Here is a 20,697-nt window from a genome sequence, read left to right on the forward strand (position 1 = left end):
GCCTCTCCACTTTTCCTCCAGACTCTGGGACCTTGATTTCCAAATGAAAATTGGAACTCTGGGACCTTGTGGAGTGTCAATGACTGCCTTCTGGACATTTGTTAAGTCAGAAGTCTTCCCCATAATTGTGGAGCCTACTGAAACAGACTAAGGGACCTTTTTAAAACACACGGGAAGCCTTTGCAGGTGTTTTTTGTAAATTATTTTAATTTACTGAGATAATTACTTTTGTGTTTTCATTGGCTGTAAGCCATAATCAACATTAACAGAAATAAACACTTGAAATAGGTCACTGTTTGTAATGACTCTACATAATATATGAGTGTCACTTTTTGTACTGAAGAACTGAAATAAATTAAATTTTTAATGATATTTTAATTTAGTGAGATGCACTTGTATATATGTTTTGTATGTGTTTTTTTTTGCACTATATCACTTGTTCTGCACTTAATCACTGTCCTGAGGACACAACATCCATTGTTGCCAGTAGTTTTTCTGTATTGATTGGACATAACATTTGATCCATTAGTTCTGATATCAATATATAAACATGCATAAGAATTGAGTGACCAGATATGGCTTTGTGTCCTCTAGGTTGGATATTTGTTTGTCAGTCCGTATTTTAAAATTATCTAATAAAGTATAGATTTTTTAGTTTTTGAGGGTTCATGTTAACCTTATTCTATTCCTCAATAGAAATTGGTTATTCACCAAGTCATGCAGCACACAGACACAGGAATTTAAAAACTTATTTATAGCATACTCACTTATATGTAGCACCGTTTGGGTGATATGAGATACAGCTAGCACCTTTTAGTCCTCATATACTGCATTCTATTATGTTGTATTTAAGCCCCCCGATCCGACCTACAAGAAAAGACGTAGTTACTAAGTGGTAATGGGATTTCGCTGAGCCCATGACAGCACCACAAAGAAGGGATTCACCCTTCAAGGACAGGAAACCTGCTGATAATAAGGGCAGTACCTCTCTCCCATATCAGTTGTTTACAGAGCACGAGAGGACCTCCAGGTTATTACAACAAAAAATATTTCCGTCATACTCATCAGGAGCACCCTGTGTCTAATACAAAACAAGTGTGCCCCCCCCCACGCGTGAAGGGAGTGAATATAAGGGTGGTCTCATAAGCTCAGAAAAATCCCATTAATTAAGTCTCTCTCCCATGACAGCATCACAGAGAGAACTGCAGATAAATTTTATATTAGGGAGGGACCACCGCTTTCAGAACCCTTCTTCCAAAAAGTGAGATCAGAAGAAGAGGCTAAATCCAGACAGTCATTTCCCTCTACCTTTTACAAACATTACCATGTCGCCGCCTTACATAATGGCCACTCTGTTTTCAAGACGATGCTGTAGGCCTTCATGGGTGCGTGAAGGAGCGCTGCCGTGGCTCCACTCTGCTAGTGCCAGGCGTGCCATCTGCGCAGGTGCGAGGACGTACTGGAGGTGCTTCCTATGGCACACCTTAAAGGGGCATGAGACCTGAAGTAATACCTGGCACTGAGGCCGGGGTAAAAAAAAAAAAAAAATAATGGGTGAGCTTATTCTTGAAAAGAAGCATTCAGCACGGGTAAAGCACTCTGTGTGGTGTTCTCGGGGCCCCCTATTGCAAGGGAGGCAACCAGTGAGCAAGAGTCTTCAGATTAAGTTTCTCTGCACGTGAAAAAAAAAAAGCAGGGCCATTTCACCCAATACTGCATCTAGTAGTTCGGAGGAAAATGGGGATACAGAGTCTTATAGTTAATCTCAGTAAGATTAGAGGAGGAAGAAGTTGTTTTCCTGGAGATGAAACAGATAGCCTACTTAAGTCAGTGAGGTCTACTATGGGGCTGATATCCTCAACGGACTTTTCCAGACGTGTATCTATCATGTTTGATGGGTTGGAACAGAAGAAGCATAGGGCATTTCATCTTAATGAGAAGGTTCAGTCTCTAATAAAAAGGAATGGAGTAGACCTGAAAGAGAATCTTTCTACCCCGAAACGAAAATATCCATTTGGTGACTATGTTCTTTTTGTGAGAGGACCCAAAGTTAGACATGGCTATTGCCAAAGCCTCTAAAAAATTTGCCCTTCCCTTTGATATGGGGGTACTGAAGGATCCCCTAGATAAGAAAGGATCTTTAAAAAAAATTTAAAAAAAGGATCTGGGGAACCTTCAGAGGCACTTAAACCCGCTGCTACCTGCACAGCTAGATCACTAATGGTATGGCTAGAACAGTTAGGCTGCGTGCACACGATGCGTTTTTCATGTGTTTCCGCTGCGGAATCGCATCAAAAACGCATGGTAATCCGCACCCCATGGTCCCCAATGGCATTCCGCAATGTCAATGCATTTTTCCGCAGCGTTTCTGCTGCGCTCATAAATCCGCAGCATGTTCATTAATTTTGCGGAAGCGCCGCCATTGACTTGCATTGAGACGCATATAATGCGTGTCTGTACATTTGTACAAGCGGATAATATGCTTTTCAATGTGCGGATGGTACCCAGTTCTGGAGGAGAGAAGACTCTCATCCAGACCTGGGTACCATTGTACCTGTAAAAAAAAAAAAAAAAGAATAAAATAATAAATAAAGTTTATATTCACCTGTTCGGCGGCCCCTGCAGCGCTTCTCCTTCCAGGACCTGAGAAGACGTCGCGGTCATGTGACCGCAGGCTGTCTCGTGAGATGCCGGCAAGCCAGGAAGGAACCAGGAAGGAGCGCGACAGCACATCAGAAGTATAGCTTTATTTATTTATTTTTACGGTCACACTGTATAAATCCATGCCGTTTGCATGGATTTATACAGTGTGACCTAGTTGTCAAGCACTTTCCAAGTGATGCCAACGCCTGAAAAGTGCTTGCCAGTACGCATGCGTAAAAACATGCGTTAACGCATGTGGATCCGCATGTATTCTGCAGGAAAAACGCATGCACAATCTGCATGCGTTTTTTCTGCCAGGGAGATGCAGAAATTTTCTGCTTCATTTCTGCATCGTGGGCACACAGCCTTAGAATCTCAGCACCGGGGAACAGTATCTAGGGAGAAGGTATTGGATACCATTCCACTAGTGCGTGGTGCGGCTGCCTTTCTGGCTGATGCATCTGCCGACTGTTAGAGAAAGCTGCAGATCTGGCTGCCAACCTAAAGCAGCCAGTCAAGGGCTGTGGCTTAAGTGCTGGCCAGGAGACCTTCAGACTAAATTTAAACTGTAATATTCCCTGCAAGGGTGAATTTTTGTTTGGCCCAGCATTAGATTGTATTCTAGATAAAGCAGGAGATAATAAAAAATGGTTTCCCACCCGCTCCGTACCCTCAAATTATTTTCGGAGTAAAACATTTCTGTAGAAAGCCCCCTAAAGGCCAAGATAGGTGGGAAGATAGGAGGAAGAAGAACAGAGGGTTCATGTTCAGTGGCCCCTCCAATGATAGTAGAAAACCCTCCCAGTGAAGTTTTTCCCCAGGTGGGAGGAAGATTATCACTCTTCCGGCCCGAGAAAAGATTTCCAGCAGTGCCCTGGTATTTGGCCTAGTAAAGTCGGGCCTTAAGTTACAGTTCACATCAGTTCCCAAACTAAACTTTACAGTGACTCCCCTATGAACATCAGTAAGGGAACAAATAGTCCTAGAACAGGACGTGTTCGGTCTGGTAGACAAAGCGGTCCTACAGGAAATTCCACAAAAAGGATTCTACTCCCCATTGCTCCTGGTGAAGAAACCAGACTGATCCTTCAGGACAATTTTAAATTTAAAAAAAGACTCAGGTCATTAAAGACTCACACTTTCAAGATGGAAACAAAAACAGCTGTAAAAATTCTGTTTCTCGGTTGTTTTATGACCGTTCTAGACTTGAGGGACGCTTATTATCACGTTCCCATACACAGACTTTCTGAAATTCCTCAGAGTAGCGGTCTCAATAGGAGGGGAGAATCAGGCATTATCAGTACACAGCTCTACTGTTCAGTCTCGCTGTTGCTGCCCAGGTATTTATCAAATTGATGGTCGGCGTAATGCCACACCTAAGGGAACAAGACGTCTTGATTGTTCAATACTTGGACGACTTCTTGATAGTGGGCAACTCCATATAACACTACAGAGATCAGCTGGAGGAAGTCATGAAGTCCTTAGTAGAATTAGGCTATGTGCCCACGATGCAGAAAAGCTCCAGATTTTTTCCTGAGCATTTCTGAATCTCCCTGGCAGAAAAAAAAAACGCATGCGGATTGCACATGCGTTTTTTTTTCCTGCCAGGCACATGCGGAAATGAAGCGGATCTTCACTTGCATTTCCGCATACGGATTGACAAGCGCTTTTAGCATCACTTGGAAAGTGCTTGACAACTAGGTCACACTATATAAATCCATGCAAACAGCATGGATTTATATAGTGTGACCAATGGTTAAAAATAAAAAAAATAAACCTATACTTACCTTCCGATGGCCCGGGGTGTGCTGCTGTGCTCGTTCCTGGCTGCCGGGATATCGCGATGCCCTGTACTGAAGGACCTACCATCACATGACTGACGTCACCGAAAGTCCTACAGTCCAACACGATGTGCCGGCAAAGGAGAAGGAGCGCAGCGCGGGCCGCCAGAAGGTGAATATAATCTTTATATTTTTTTTTTTTTTTTTTTTTTAGTTTCTATGGTACCTGGCTGTGGAGGAGAGCCTCTTGTCTTCCACACCCGGGTACCATAAGCACATTAGAACGCGCCAATTACACAAGTACAGATGCAGTCTTGCGGAATCCATGCGCTATAATGCAAGTCAATGGCGGTGAAAACGCAGCGCTTCCGCAAAATAATTGGTAGTGCTGCATTTTTTTCCGGCAATGATAATCCGCCGCGGAAATTTCCGCAGCATGTGCACAGCACATGCTGATTATCATTGGGGAACATTGCTGCCCTTCTACCATGCGTTTTTAATGCATTTCCGCAGCTGCAAAAAACGCTGCGGAAACGCATTAACAACGCATCGTGGGCACACAGCCTTAGGTTGGATTTTAAACCTAAAAAAAAAATTCAAGAACCGAGCCAAAAAAGGTGCAAGAGTTCTTAGCACTCCTATTGGACTCAGAAAAAACAAGTGTTGGCTCCCAGAGGAGAAAAAAAAGAGTGACTATGTCCAATAGTCTTTAGTCCATGGCCATCTCCACACAAAACTGAGGAAGAGATGGGGGTGGGAGGGGGTCAGTGTTTGCTTCTCTTTTTCCCCCCAGGCATAGACACACTTCAAGTAAGCAGTTCCGGCTACAGCTCATCTCTTCTGTATCTCAGAGTAGACTTGCATATACGTCTCATCCGTATACAAGGATATCCTTATAGCCTCAGTTTTATTACTTTTTTTTGTTTTTTGGGGGGGGGGGGGGGGGGGGTTGGGAGAGTGGGATTGCCAGCAAGAGCATAATAATTAAATTCAGTTTATGTACATTTTAAGAGGCTGATGACTAAATAGGTGTCATACGTACATTAAAAGAAAAAATTTATAAACATACATACATACATACATACATACATACATACATACATACATACATACATACATACATACATACATACATACATACATACATACATACATACATACATACTACACTTGGATGGAAAGCAATCACTCATCTGACCTGGCCTTAGGCTACATTCACACACCCTCATGATGGTCTGGACCCGTGCAGTGGTGATGGGAAACTCCCGACACATGCGCAGCAAAACACTTGCTATTGGCGGCGTGCGCCAGCAATTTACAGTAGTACGTTCACGTGATGACACATGACTACATGAGGGGGGGGGGGGGGCATTTAAATGTCCTACTGGTGTGCTCTACACAAGCCTCTTGAGAAAGCTTTGGTACCCCCTCGCGAAACGCGCATCAAGGCATTTTCTTGCCACTATTTATACTTGTGACACCCCACGGCTGTGTTGGCCTGACCTTGGTAAGCATTTCCCATGACACGCTGTGTTTATAGGATTACAGTATGGCCCATTTTGAGCCCCTATATATTTTGAAGATGCTTGTTTTATATTCTTAGTTTATTTTTCCTTGCTGCCAAATTAGACATCTTAGGCTTACTTGCTCTGTAGTACTGCATTTATTGGCACACTGTCCTATAAATATGATATTGTCTTGTACTATTGTGGTTTATATGAAAGTTTTTCTACTAACATTTGTCTTTTAGGCCATTTATACTCTTATCTTCTCCAGTTTATAACTTGTTCTGAGTAGGCATTTTTTGCTAGTTCTGGTACGTCCTTGACCGGATACTTAGCAACTGTTTTGTATAATGTATTGGGCTGCTGTTTGTAGATACATTCACACATCCATTGTACAAGTCAATGTGAACACGCTTCCATATAGTTTCATAGATCCATACAGAACTCAGTTTTAAAAAATCTGATCAGCAAGACCCCGATCATCTCCTGTTCTCATCCATTTAAGTCTATTGATAAAAACGGAAGACATACTTTATCATTAATCCATTGTTAGTCAAACAAACGTTTCCACATCGTAAGAACACAAGTACAGACAATGTACCTTCTTCACTACTAAAATAGACGCAACACTGATACAAAGTGAAGGCAAAACTAATGACAGAAAATTCAGTTTTATATGGAAACAAAAATGGACACATACAAATTTAACTCAGTGTTTAACCCTTGTGCGGTTTTTACCATCCTGACCAGGCCAATTTTTTCAATTCTGACAAGTGCCACTTTATGAGGCAACTCTGGAATGCATCAACGGACCCACTTATTCTGTATTGCTTTCAGGGCTGTGGAGTCGGTGCTCATTTTGGTGGAGCCGGTATAAAATGGACCGACTCTGACAATTATAATAAATTGGGTACAGTAGTTCAATGCAGAATGTGCTGAATATTTTTTTCAGAAGAATTTGGGAAAGTTATGAAATGTCCTATAAATGGCTGTTCTATTCCTGATCTAAGGCTACATTCACACACAGCATTTTGCTGCATTTTTTGAGGATACGTTTTTCCACTGCAAAAGCAGATCAGCTTTTTTAAAAACTGCATCGCCTGAAAGGTTTTTGAGCTCATAATGTTTTCAATAGCAAAAGCAGATTAGAAAAACGGCGCACAAACTCACATGCTCATTCTTTGTGAGGATCCGTTTTTGAGCCCAAAAACGGATCCTCACAAAACAATGTGTCTGAAGGTCATATCTTGAAACCCATTGACTTTGCTGGGATGCCCAGAGTCACTGCATTTTACTGCAAAAAACAGATCTGCAAAAACGCTGTGTGTGAATCACGGCCGTAGCCAGCGAGGGGCAGGGGGGTGGGGGTAGCTGCCCCCACTAGAAGCAGGGGCATGCACCTATCAAAACTCACTTGTATGCTGCAGTGCTCCAGTCCTGCACCGGCTCCAGACTGCAGGGGGCAATCTCCCCTCCTCTGTCCTGTCTTCTGCCATCTTCACCAAAGAGGAGGGGGAGGGGTGCCTGCCCTGCACAGGATCCGATTCCTGGGCCCCGAACTGGAGAAAGTACTACTGCTCATCTGTCACAGGAAGGTAACTAATGCTAATATTGTATATGATTATTATGTGCTCTCTGTACAATGTGTGAACTATATGTGCAATGTACTATTTGCTGTCTGTAGATGTCATCTGTCTATCACACTCGATCTATCCCTCCATCTAAGGATGAGGAACTACCAGCAAGCAAAAAAGAAAAGAGTACCCAGAAACACCCAGAAGCGACAAGAAAAAGGACAGCCAAGAAGGGAAGAAGAGTGGCGGTGGTGGGAGACTCACTACTGAGAGGAACAGAAGCAGCTATCTGCAGACCGGACATAACCGCAAGAGAAGTATGCTGCCTCCCAGGGGCGAAGATCAAGGATGTTACCGATAGGATACCAAAGCTCATCAGTTCCAAGGATGTCCACCCATTTCTTCTGATACATGTTGGCACCAATGACACGGCAAAGAAGGACCTACCGACAATCTGCAAGGACTTTGAAGCATTGGGGAAGAAAGTAAAAGAACTGGATGCGCAGGTAGTTTTTTCTTCTATCCTTCCAGTAGACGGGCATGGCGTCAGGAGATGGAACAGGATCCTTGATGTGAACAGCTGGCTGAGACGATGGTGCAGACAACAAGGATTTGGATTCCTGGACCACGGTGTGAATTACCTCTATGATGGACTCCTTGCCAGAGACGGACTACACCTCAACAAACCCGGGAAACACACATTCGCCAGGAGACTCGCAACACTCATCAGGAGGGCGTTAAACTAGAGGAAGAGGGGATGGGAAGAAAAACGCCGGACACGAACATGCAACCAGTGGACATACTAATGAAAGATATGAAGTGCGACAAAGAAGGTCCAAGACAAGATACTTGGAAGGGAGGTAAGAAAATTTCTAATACAATCCACAGGGAGAAGATTGGAACAAAACAAAATCGTGTAAACTGCGTGCTAGCAAATGCCAGGAGCCTGACAAACAAGATGGATGAACTGGAAGCAGAAATATCTACAGGTAACTATGACATAGTGGGAATAACCGAGACATGGTTGGATGAAAGCTATGACTGGGCAGTTAACTTACAGGGTTACAGTCTGTTTAGAAGGGATCGAAGAAATCGGAAAGGGGGTGGAGTCTGTCTATATGTAAAGACGTGTCTAAAGCCTACAATACGGGAGGATGTATGGGAGGGAAATGAGGAGGTCGAGTCCTTATGGGTGGAGATACATGGGGCAAAAAACAATAATAAAATTATCATAGGAGTCTGTTATAAACCACCAAATATAGCAGAAGCCACGGAAAGTCTATTAATGAGACAAATAGACAAAGTAGCAAAAAATAACGAGGTGATTATTATGGGGGACTTCAACTACCCCGATATAGACTGGGAAACCGAAAGCTGTAGATCTCAGAAAGGAAACAGGTTTCTGTCAATTATCAAAGACAATTATTTGTCACAACTTGTGCAGGAACCAACTAGAGGGACGGCCCTTTTAGACTTAATATTAACTAACAGGCCAGACAGAATAACTGAGGTGCAGGTCGGGGGGCACCTGGGAAATAGGGACCACAACATTATACAATTCCACATGTGCTTCAGTAGGGTGCCCAGCAAGGGAGTCACAAAAACACTGAACTTCAGGAGGGCAAAGTTTGATCAGCTAAGAGATGCCCTTCACCTTATAGACTGGGATAGTATCTTCAGTAATAGGAGCACGGATAGAAAATGGGAAATTTTCAAAACAGTCCTACATAGTCACTGTAGAAGGTACATACCTTATGGGAATAAAAGGGCTAGGAATAGGAGGAAGCCAATGTGGCTAAATAAGGAAGTCAAGAGGGCAATGAAAAACAAAAAAAGGGCTTTCGGTAAACTTAAACAAGAAGGCAGCGAGGAAGCGCTAATAACTTATAGGGAAAAAAACAAAATCTGTAAGAAACAAATAAGAATAGCAAAAGAGGAGACAGAGAGACTAATTGCCAAGGAAAGTAAAACGAATCCCAAACTGTTCTTTAACTATATAAACAGTAAAAGGATTAAAACTGATGGAGTTGGCCCATTGAAAAATAACCTGGGTAAAATCATAGAGAGCGATGAGGGTAAAGCAAACCTTCTCAATAGCTTCTTCTCCACTGTTTTCACAAAAGAAAACAATTTATCGGAGGAAATGCAAAGTGATAAAGTAAACCCTCCGCTAAATATCACCCACCTAACCCAGGAGGAAGTTCAGAAACGCCTAAATAATATCAAAATAGACAAGTCACCAGGCCCAGATGGCATACACCCCCGGGTACTAAAAGAATTAAGTAATGTAATAGACAGACCGCTGTATCTTATATTCAAGCACTCTTTATGGACAGGGACTGCCCCACTAGACTGGCGCCAAGCAAATGTGGTACCAATATTCAAAAAGGGGTCTAAAAGTGACCCTGGGAACTATAGACCAGTCAGCTTAACGTCTGTTGTGGGTAAATTTTTTGAAGGATTTCTTAGAGATGCTATTGTAGAATATATTATTGATAATAACTGTCTAACTCCATATCAACATGGATTCATGAGAGATCGCTCCTGCCAAACAAACCTGATTGCCTTCTACGAGGAGGTGAGCTCACAGCTGGACCGGGGAGAGTCAGTGGATGTTGTATACCTTGACTTCTCCAAAGCGTTTGATACCATGCCACACAAAAGGTTGGTATATAAAATGAGAATGCTTGGTCTGGGGGATAATGTGTGCAAGTGGGTAAATAGCTGGCTGAGTGATAGAAAGCAGAGGGTGGTTATCAATGGAGTATGCTCAGGGTGTGTCAGGGTTACTAGCGGGGTGCCTCAAGGGTCTGTCTTGGGCCCTATATTATTTAATATATTTATTAATGATCTAGTGGAAGGGTTGCATAGTAAAATAGCAATATTTGCAGATAATACTAAACTTTGTAAAGTAGTTAACACAGATGAGGATAGGGCACAGCTACAGGAGGATTTAGATAAATTGGGGAGTTGGGCCAAAAAATGGCAAATGGGGTTCAATGCCGATAAATGTAAGGTCATGCACATGGGAAAGAAAAACAGCAGTCACCCATACATATTAAAATGGGAAAACGTTGGGGAAATGTGACATGGAGAAGGACCTGGGCGTCTTGGTTACTAGCAAATTAAATTGGAGTGCCCAGTGTCAGGCAGCAGCTGCAAAGGCAAATAGAGTCATGGCATGCATCAGAAGAGGAATAGGGGCATATGATGAGAACATTGTTCTTCCTCTGTATAAAGCGCTGGTAAGGCCGCACTTAGAATATTGTGCACAGTTCTGGGCTCCGGTGCTCAGGAAAGACATATTGGAGCTAGAGAGGGTACAAAGGAGGGCGACTAAGGTAATAAAGGGAATGGAGGGACTAGAATACCCAGAGAGGTTGTCAAAATTAGGCCTATTTACGTTGGAAAAGAGAAGGCTTAGGGGAGACCTCATAAACATGTATAAATACATCAGGGGGCAGTACAGAGATCTCTCCCATGACCTGTTTATACCAAGGATGGTGACAAAGACGAGGGGGCACACTATGCGTCTGGAGGAAAGGAGGTTCCTGCACCAGCATAGAAGGGGATTCTTTACGGTCAGAGCCGTGAGACTCTGGAACTCTCTGGGAGAGGAAGTGGTGATGTCCAACTCACTTAATGAGTTCAAGAGAGGCCTGGACGCCTTTCTTGAGAACAATAAAATTACATCTTATGCTTAGTGATAGTTAATTAATCCAGATTGGTGTCGGGAAGTGAATTTTTTCCTCAATGATGTCAATTTGCCTATACCGCATGTTTTTTTTTTTTTTTTTTTGCGTTCCCCTGGATCAACGCTGCGGAATAGCTGCAGTGCACAAGAAATAGGCTGAACTGGATGGACGCTTGTCTTTTTTCGGCCTTATAAACTATGTAACTATGTAACTATCTATCATGTATCCATATATTTATCCCTGAATCTCTCTCTCCATCCCTCTATTAAGCCATCTATGCCTCCATCTATCCATATCTGTCTATCCATATCTTATCTGTACCAAAAAGAATGAAAGCCAGGTACACCTCTAGACTAGACTGCACAATAGTTATTTAGTATGCTTTTTGTTGAAAACTTTTTTTGCCACTTACATAGCGAAAATGAGAGACAGTTTTTTTTTTTCCCCGATATTACATATTTACAGTTTATTACAGTTTTGTGTTCTAAAGTTGTATTCCAATAAATGTTATGTTCTATCTAAATATCTTGATTATTGTATTATAAAAATGCTAAAATGTCTGATGTTCACATTGTACTACAATAAATTTTTCACTTAAAGATAAGCAATATGTGGGAGTCGGAGTAAGGGAAATTGAGGAGTCGGAGTCGCAGGTTTGGCTTACCGACTCCACAGCCCTGATTGCTTTCTCATGACATATTGTACTTCATGATAGTGGTAAAATTTCTCCTATATGACTTGCGAGTATGGAAAAATAAATTTTTTAAAAACACATTGCAAAGATTAAGAGACCACTGAAAAATTTTCAGTTTCTCTGATTTTTCTCTTTATAGGTATATTTGAGTAAAATGTACATTGTTGTTTTAGTCTATAAACTACTGACATGTATCCAAAATTCAAAGATAAAAATTTTGTATTTATTTCCAGCAAGTGAAAAAGCGTCAAAACACTAAGAAACAGTGCTTTCAGACCTCAAATTACTCATGTTTTAACTCCGGAACAGTTCAGAATTCAATATTTGGTGGACTAACCATGATTTTTAATCACAGCTTTCATGGGTCTTTGCAAGTTTTCCAATAGAGAACTGTTCAGTGGTCTCTTAATTTTTGCCAGAGCTGGCTGTATGTATGCATGTATATATTTTAGTCTGACAGTCACTGGTATGATAGACGTATGTGTCACACAGGGTGTGTTTTTTGGGAATGGCAGAGGGTGGAATGCCATTTCCCTACCTCCCCCTCAGGGTGTGGCTGGACAAGGTTTAAATGCTCAGTCACCTTTTTTTTCCTGTTTTTGAGTTTGGAGTGCAAAGACTCCAGACTGGAAGGCCACAGCTCAGAAGAGCTGCAAGCTGGGACTACAACCAGTGTGGGCGAAACCCACACTGCTATGGACTGTGCTATCGTTTATCTTTTGCTTTGTTGTTTTTGCCAGTAAGGCTGTGCTTCTTTTTTTGCTGGAGCTGCAGGGCTTTATGCCACATAATAAAGTCTGCAGAGAAAACATCTTCCGGAAGCGTGAAGAGTCTTACCACTATAGGATATTTGCCCTTAAATCAGAGCGTTATATCACTCAGCGCAAAATAGTTAAACAACATTTACCACATTTTAGATTAAAAAAAAGTAAAAATTTTAAAGTTAGGAAGTTAAGGGTTAAAAAAGTTGACCAACGATTTCTCATTCTTTACAATAAAATTTACTAAGATGGACTCCACCAGATCACAAGCCAGGCAAGAGTCCACAGTGTCTCCATTTAGCTCATTATAGGGAATCTTATTCCAGAGATATTAAAAAAAAAAAAAAAAAAAAAAAAAGTAAGTGCTCAGCGTAGAGCACAGGAAAAACGTGAGCCGAGCCTTACTGCGATCTTTGAGAGGCAGACTGAACAAATCAGTAGTAGGTCAAGAATTGGTTTTATTTATTACTTTGGTCACTGTGCGGTTTAAGCAATTAGACTACTTTATTCTTTGTGTAGGTGCCATTACAGCGAAACCAGCTTTATATAATTTTATGTTTCGCGGTTTTTTTTGTTTTGTTTTTTTTAGAAAAAAATGTTTTGCTAGCCATGTTGCGAAAGCTAAAGCCTTTTTATTTCTCTGCTGAAGGAGCTGTATGGTAGCTTTTTCTTTTTTTTTTTTTGCAGGACAAGATAGTAAAAGTGATATCCTTGAAAATGCTAACATTTGACTATCATGGTTTATTACACTTTGTTCGGTGATATGAAAAAGCATTTTTATACCACTTTAGTGTTCACTGAAGGGGTTAACAGCGTCATTTTTATAGCTTGGGTTGTTCTGGACGCGGCACTATCAAATGTGTACTTTTGTTTATTTTTATATAAAGTTTTGTTTTTTAAATGAAAAAAAAAAAATTGAGAAAGAAAAATTTAAACTTAGGCTATGTTCACACGTTTTTTTTTCAGCATTTCCCCCCCCCCCCCCCCACTGTCCTTTTCTCTTATTTATTATAGCGCCATTAATTCCATGGTGCGTTACACGTGAAAAAAGGGTATACATAGCAAACAAATGCAATAATTTTAACAAAACAACCAACTGTTACAGGAGGAGAGAGGACCCTGCCCGCGAGGGCTCACAATCTACAAGGAATGGGCGAGGATACAGGAAGTGAGAGTACAGCTGGTCGTGCAGTGGTATGCTGGAGGGAGGGTTACTGGAGGTTGTAGGCATGTCGGAATAGATAGGTCTTCAGGTTCCTTTTGAAGGTTTCCATTTCCACGAGAGTCTGATGTGTTGGGATAGTGTTCCAGAGTAGGGGTGATGCACAGGAGAAATCTTTAGGAGATTGTGGGAAGGGGAGAAGAGAGGGGAGTAAAAGGAGATCTTTTGAGGATCAGACATTGCATGCAGGTAGGTACCGGGAGACTAGGTCACAGATGTATGGAGGAGACAGGTGGTGGATGGCTTTGTATGCCAAGGTTAGGGTCTTGAACTGGAGTCTCTGTACAATGGGGAGCCAGTGCAGGGAATGACAGGAGACAGGTGGATTAGTCGGGCAGCAGAGTTTAGGATAGACAGGAAGGGTGCGAGAGTGGTAGAATTAAGGCCACAGAGCAGGAGGTTGCAGTAGTAGAGCCGAGAGGTGATGAGGGCATACACTAGTGTTTTTGCAGACTTGTGGTTGATCAATGTGCAGATCCAGGAGATATTTGAGTTGAGGGGAGTCGGCAGGAAGTGGAAAGGGCTTAAATATGATGATGAGGTTTGAAGGAGAGATCAGAGTCAAGGGTTACCCTGAGGCAGCAAGCTTGTGGGACTGGGGAGGGTGGACAGCCATTGATTTTGATAGGTAGATCAGGTGGAAGGGGGGGGTTGAGTGAGATGGTGGAACGATGATGAATTCAGTTTAATCCATATTAAAGTTTAAGGAATGTAGCAGAGAAGAGAGGTAAGATAGCAGACAGTCATTGCAAGATTCTGGTTAGTAGGGAGGTGATATCAGGTCCAGAGAGGTCAGTCTGTCATCAGCATAGAGGTGATACTGAAAGATATGAGACTATGAGCTGTCCCAGGCCAAAAGGTGAAGATGGAGAAGAGCAGGGGTCCTATAACTGAACCTTGAGGGACACCGATACATAGGGGGGAGACGAGGAGGTGGCATGAGAGTGGGAGATGCTGAATGACTGGTTTGTTCAGTACGAGGAGATCCAAGATAGGGCCAAGTCTGATGAGTCTGTAGTAAGAAGGAATGGCCCACTGTGTCGAAGGCGGAGGAGGAGGACAGTAGTGGCGCGATGACTTTAGTCAGGTCAGTTTCAGTGGAGTGCTGCAGTCGGAAGCCAGATTGACCGCTTACAAAGAGGAAGCAGGAGGAGTGGTGGAAGGACAGCTCAAGATGGATGTGTTCCAGTAGTTTTGAACCATAAGGCAGAAGTGATATGGGGCAATAGCTAGACAGAGGATGGGTCAAGGGAGGGCTTTTTGAGGATGGGTGTGATCGAGGCATGTTTGAAGCATGAGGTGAAGACGCCAGTTGTTAGTGAGAGGTCGAAGAGGTGGATTAGGGTTCGGATGAAGACTGCGATAAGGTTTGGAATGAGGTGGGATGGGATCAGGTCAAGTTCACAGGTGGTGAGGTGTGATTTGGAGAGCAAGGACGAAAGTTGATCTTGCGTGATGGCAGAGAAGCAGGTTTTGGAGGAGGAGAGTTGAGTAGTTCTGAGAAGGGGCTGTGGGGACTTATGGCCAAAGCTTTGCTTTATGTTGTCAATCTTCTGCTTGCCTTAGTCTTCAAAGTCTTCAGGTAAGATGAGTGGAGAGGGAGGGGGAGCTGGGGGACGGAGGAGAGAATTGAAAGTACTGAATAGCTGTTTAGGGTTGTGTGACAGGGAGGATATGAGAGATGAGAAATAGGTTTGTTTTTGCTGCAGTGACTGAACGTGAAAGTAGTGAGGGCCTGTTTGAATGCAATGAAGTGCTCGTTGGAGTGGGACCTTTTCCCATCTCTGTTCAGCAACCCTGGAAGCCTGTCTCAGTTCTTTAGGCAGGCTGGTATGCCAGGGTTGCCTGCTGATTGTACAAGCTTTGGTATGTGTGAGGGGGGCGAATGATTCAAAAGCTGCATCATTTAAGGAATTTATGTCTATAACAGGGAGGAGGAATTCAGAGAGTGAGTGTAGGTTGAGGTGTTTGAGATTTCTGCGAGGGTGTGCAAGTTTCTGGATAGGGGATTGTGGACCTGGAGAGGAAAGGGAAGAGAATATGAGTAAGTTGTGGTCAGAAAGAGGGAGAGGCGAGTTAGAGAGGTTGGATAGGGAACATAGGCGGGTGAAGATAAGGTCCAGTGTGTGGCCATCTTTGTGAGTGGCTGCAAGAAACCATTGAGCAAGGCTGAATGAGGAAGTGAGAGATAGGAGCTAAGAGACAGATGAGTGGGAAGTGGCAATGGGGATGTTAAAATCACCCATGATGATAGTGGGGAAATCCGTGGAAAGGAAGTGAAGTATCCATGTGGTGAAGTGGTCCAAGAAGGTGGTGGCTTGCCCTGGGGGGTGGTAAATGACAGTCGGTTGGAGGGGGAGTAAATGCGTGTGCACAGTGCAACTCAAAAGAGGGGAGGGTAACGGAGTGCAGCAGTGGAATTGGGGAGAAGGAGCAGTTATCTGACAGGAGAAAACTAACTCCTCCACCATGCTTGCTGCTGGGGCAGGGGGTGTGGGAAATGTGGAATCCGCCATATGAAAGTGCAGCTGGAGAGGCAGTGTCTGAGGGGGTGAGCCAGGTTTTGGTGACGGCAAGGAAGGAAAGTGTTAGTAATGAAGAGATCATGGATGTAGGAAAGTTTGTTGCAGACAGAGCGAGTGTTCCATAGAGCTCCCGTTAGTGGTACTGGGGAAGCAGGGGCTTGGTCATAGATCAGAAAGGTTGCAGAAATGTGCGATAGATCTAGGATGAGAGGTAGAAGTGACTGGTGTGGGGTGGGGGTGGGGGGCTGAATTTGGAGAGCTATTGCTGGCAGTGAGGAGGAGCAGAGAAAGTGTTAGCAGGAGAGTGCATGAGGTGGCTGTCTGTTTGGAGAAAAAGGATTGTATGTTGAGGAATAGCTGAGGAGCAGGTGAGATGGATGGGGAGAATGGAGGGAGAGATGACCAGTTCATTACTAGGCGTAGGGATTAGAGGAGTTAGTAGAAAGTGAAGGACTATATAGAGGAGAGTGAAAAACTGGAACATTGTTTACTGTGACTAAGTATCCAGTTACCTTTAGGTATAGTTCATAGCTGAAAACTTCTTCAGTACACTTCTATGTTACACTGACAGACTGACGTCCTGCAGACTTATAGCTCACAATATACACTGCTCAAAAAAATAAAGTGAATACTCAAATAACACATCCTAGATGTGAATGAATGAAATATTCTCATTGAATACTTTGTTCTGTACAAAGTTGAATGTGCTGACAACAAATCACACAATAATCATGAATGGAAATCAAATTTATTAACCAATGGAGACCTGGATTTGGAGTCACCCCCAAAATTAACCCCTTTCTGACGTGTGACCTAATAGTACGTCACGGTGACCTGGGCTGATTGGACCAATGACGTACTATTCGGTCATATGGAGATTGTGCCGCGATCGCCGCCGGGAGTCAGCTGTGACTATGTGCAGGGAGCGGTCCCGTACCGCTCCCGGCACATTAACCCCCTCAATGCTGCGATCGAAGTCGATCGCAGCATTGCGGGGGCAAGGGGAGGTGATCGCAATACTCACCTCCTCTCCTGGCCTCCAGCACTGTCTGCCACAGCTTCCCAGATGTTGCCATGACGACCAGATGTAGTCATGACAACATCCAGGTCACCAGACAGCAGGAAGATATTTTGGTCATGCGCAGTGCATGACCAAAGTATCTTCTGCATCTGCAGCGCTGACCGCCTGTATAGCACAGGGATGGTGCTATACAGGCGATCAGAATAAAAAAAAAAATAAAAAAAGTGTAAGTCCCATAGTAGGACACACAATAAAAGTCCAAAAAGTGTTAAAAAATGAAAATATATAAAAATAATCCACCAAAAATATAAAGTACCCATCAAATTATGAAAAAAAAAAATATAATAATTAAAGTACACATTTGGTATTGCCGCATCCAGAACAACCTGACCTATAAAACTGTCCCACTAGTTAACCCCTTTAGTGAACACTGAATATAATATATATAAAAACGAAGCAAAAAACAATGTGTGTCATACCGCCAAACAAAAAATGGAATAACACGTAATCAAAAAGACGAATATAAATAAAAATGGTACCGCTGAAAAAGGCTCTTGCAGCCATACAGCTCCATCAGCTGAAAAATAAAAAAAGTTATAGCTCTCAGAATAAAGCGATGCAAAAAAATATTTCTCTATAAAATAGCTTTAATTGTGTAAAAGCGCTAAAACAGGAGAACTATATAAAATGTGGTACTGCTGTAAACGTACTGACCCGAATAATAAAGCTACCTTATCAATTTACCACACGTGGAAAGGCATAAAAAAAAAAAAAAAAAAAAAAAAAAAAAAAAAAATTCTGGAATTGTGGGTTTTTGTTTATTCTGCCTCCCAAAAATCGGAATAGAAAGCGATCAAAAAAAATGTCAAGTGCCTGAAAATGGTACCAATAAAAAAAGTCAACTCATCTCGCAAAAAACAAGCCGTCATATGGCTGTCGGCCAAAATATGGAAAAATTATAGCTCTCAAAATATGGCGATGCAAAAACTAGATTTTACAAAAAAAAATGCGTCTTTTAGTGTGTGACAGCTGTTAATCATAAAAGCCCGATATGATTCTGGTATCGCTACAATAGCACCGACCCGAAGAATAAAGTAGTCTAAATCACTTACACCGCACAAGGAACGGTGTAAAAAATAAACTCTAGGGTTAGGGTTGGGACTTAAAAAAAAAAAAAAAAAATTAGTAGACGACGATATGGCGACTAGTGTTGAGCGCAAGTTTTTGCTACCCGAGTTTGCATTGGGTGCTCGGGTATGCCCCGAGTATCATGGGTGCTCGAGTGACATGCTAGTCTCCGCCCCATATGCTTCGCGGCCCAAAAAAACCTGGCGGGGATTGCATGCCATGCACGAGCAATCCCCGCATGGTTTGTTTTTGGGTGTCTAATAACCGTGAAACATGCAAGTGGGGACTTGAGCACGCGCGATACATGGTGCATACCCGTGTACCCGATGCAAACTCCAGTAGTGAGCACTTGCGCTCAAGACTAATGACAACTTATTCAATATGATGACCTAATGTTATCAAATTCTGTGTCGTACCTCTGGGTTCAAAATGTTCACTATACCCCTTGATAAAATCCTTAAGGGGTGTAGTTTCCAAAATGGGGTCATTTGTGGGGGTTTTTCCACTGTTCAGGCGCATCCGCTAATTAGTCAAGCAAATTTTACATTCAAAAAGTCAAATGGCGCTCCTCCCCTTCCGAACCCTGCCGTGCACCCAAACAGTGGTTTGTCCCCACGTATGGGGTATCTGCGTGCTCAGGGGGGAAATTGCACAACAAATTTTGGGGTCCATTTTTTTCTTGTTACCCCTGCGAAAATAAAAAAATTGGGTCTAAAGTAACATTTTTTTTGTGAAAAAAGGTAAATGTTAATTTTTTTCTTCCACTTTCCAAAAATTCCTGTGAAGCACCTGAAGGGTTAATAAAGTTTCTGAACGTGGTTTTGAGCACCGTGAGGGGTGCAGTTTTTAGAATGGTGTCACTTTTGGGTATTTTCTGTCATAAAGACCCCTCAAAGTGACTTCAAATGTGATTTTTTGATCACTTTCTATCCCGATTTTTGGGAGGCAGAACAAAAACCAACAATTCAGGATTTATTTATTTTTTTATTCTGCTCCGCGTGTGCTAAAATTTATAAGGTAGCTTTATTCTTCGGGTCAGTACCACATTTATATCGTTTTTCTATGTTTTGGCGCTTTTACACAATAAAAGCAATTTTATAGAAATAATTATTTTTTTGCATCGCTTTATTCTGAGAGCTATAACTTTTATTGTTCGGCTGATGGAGCTGTATGGCGGCTTGCTTTTTTGCGGGACGAGATGACGTTTTCAGCAGTACCATTTTTATTTATATTAGTCTTTTTGATCGCGTGTTATTCCATTTTTGTTTGGCGGTATGATAAAGCATTGGGTTTTTTTTTTTGTTTTTCTTTACAGTGTTCACTGAAGGGGTTAACTAGTGGGACAATTTTATAGGTCAGGTCGTTCCGAATGTGGGGATGCCAAATGTGTACTATTGTTTGTTTTCAGAATAATATTTATTGATGGGTACATTATATTTTTATTTTTGGTGGATTATTTTTTTTTACAATTTTTTTTTTTTCTTCACTGACAGTTTTTTTACTTTTATACTTTGTCCCACTATGGACTTTCACTTTTTTTATTCTGATCGCCTGCATAGTACAGGAATGGAGCACCATCCCTGTGCTATGCAGGCTGTCAGTGCTGCACAGGGAGAAGATAGTTTGGTCATGCACTGCGTATGACCAAAAAAAAAATCTTCCTGCTGTCTGGTGACCCGGATGTTGTCATGACGACATCGGGTCATCATGGCAACATCCAGGAAGCCTTGGCAGACAGAGCTGGAGGCCGGAAAAGGAGGCGAGTATTGCGATCACCTCGCCTTAGCCACAGTAATGCTGCGATCGACTTCGATCGCAGCATTGCGGGGGTTAATGTGCCGGGAGCGGTGCAGGATCGCTCCCTGCACATAGTACCGGGTGTGCAGAATATCCAAACAAACATACTTAAAAAGGACAATTGAACAATTAAAGCCATTCGAATATTCAAAGGAGATTCAGGATCTCTTCCAGAATATTAGGGTTAGGCTCAAAGACAGAAATTATTATTAATAAAAAAAAAAAAAATTTTAGGAAATTTACTAGTGATCAGGTACCACATTGCGTATCATCTAATCCTGATCTTTCTCCTCCTGCATCCCCACCTAGTAGGTATAGCAGTTCCCATGGATCACACCATTTTGTGGTTCT

General features: G+C 42.4%; 1 protein-coding gene across 2 annotated transcripts in view; it reads right to left on the minus strand.

The window, feature by feature from the left end:
* Positions 1–20,697, minus strand: part of CEBPG (CCAAT enhancer binding protein gamma) — a 119,939-nt gene that overhangs the window by 85,141 nt on the left and 14,101 nt on the right. Inside the window, exon 2 of one of the 2 annotated variants that reach the window (XM_073643030.1) lies at positions 768–867. The exons of the other annotated variant lie outside the window; for it this stretch is intronic. The gene's annotated coding sequence lies outside the window, so the exon portion shown is untranslated. The remainder of the gene's footprint in view (positions 1–767; positions 868–20,697) is intronic. 2 annotated transcript variants of the gene reach the window in all.

This window comes from Phyllobates terribilis, unplaced genomic scaffold (assembly GCF_046119375.1).
Source record: "Phyllobates terribilis strain yellow unplaced genomic scaffold, ASM4611937v1 Scaffold_8__6_contigs__length_399053987, whole genome shotgun sequence".
Classification (NCBI taxonomy): domain Eukaryota; kingdom Metazoa; phylum Chordata; class Amphibia; order Anura; family Dendrobatidae; genus Phyllobates; species Phyllobates terribilis.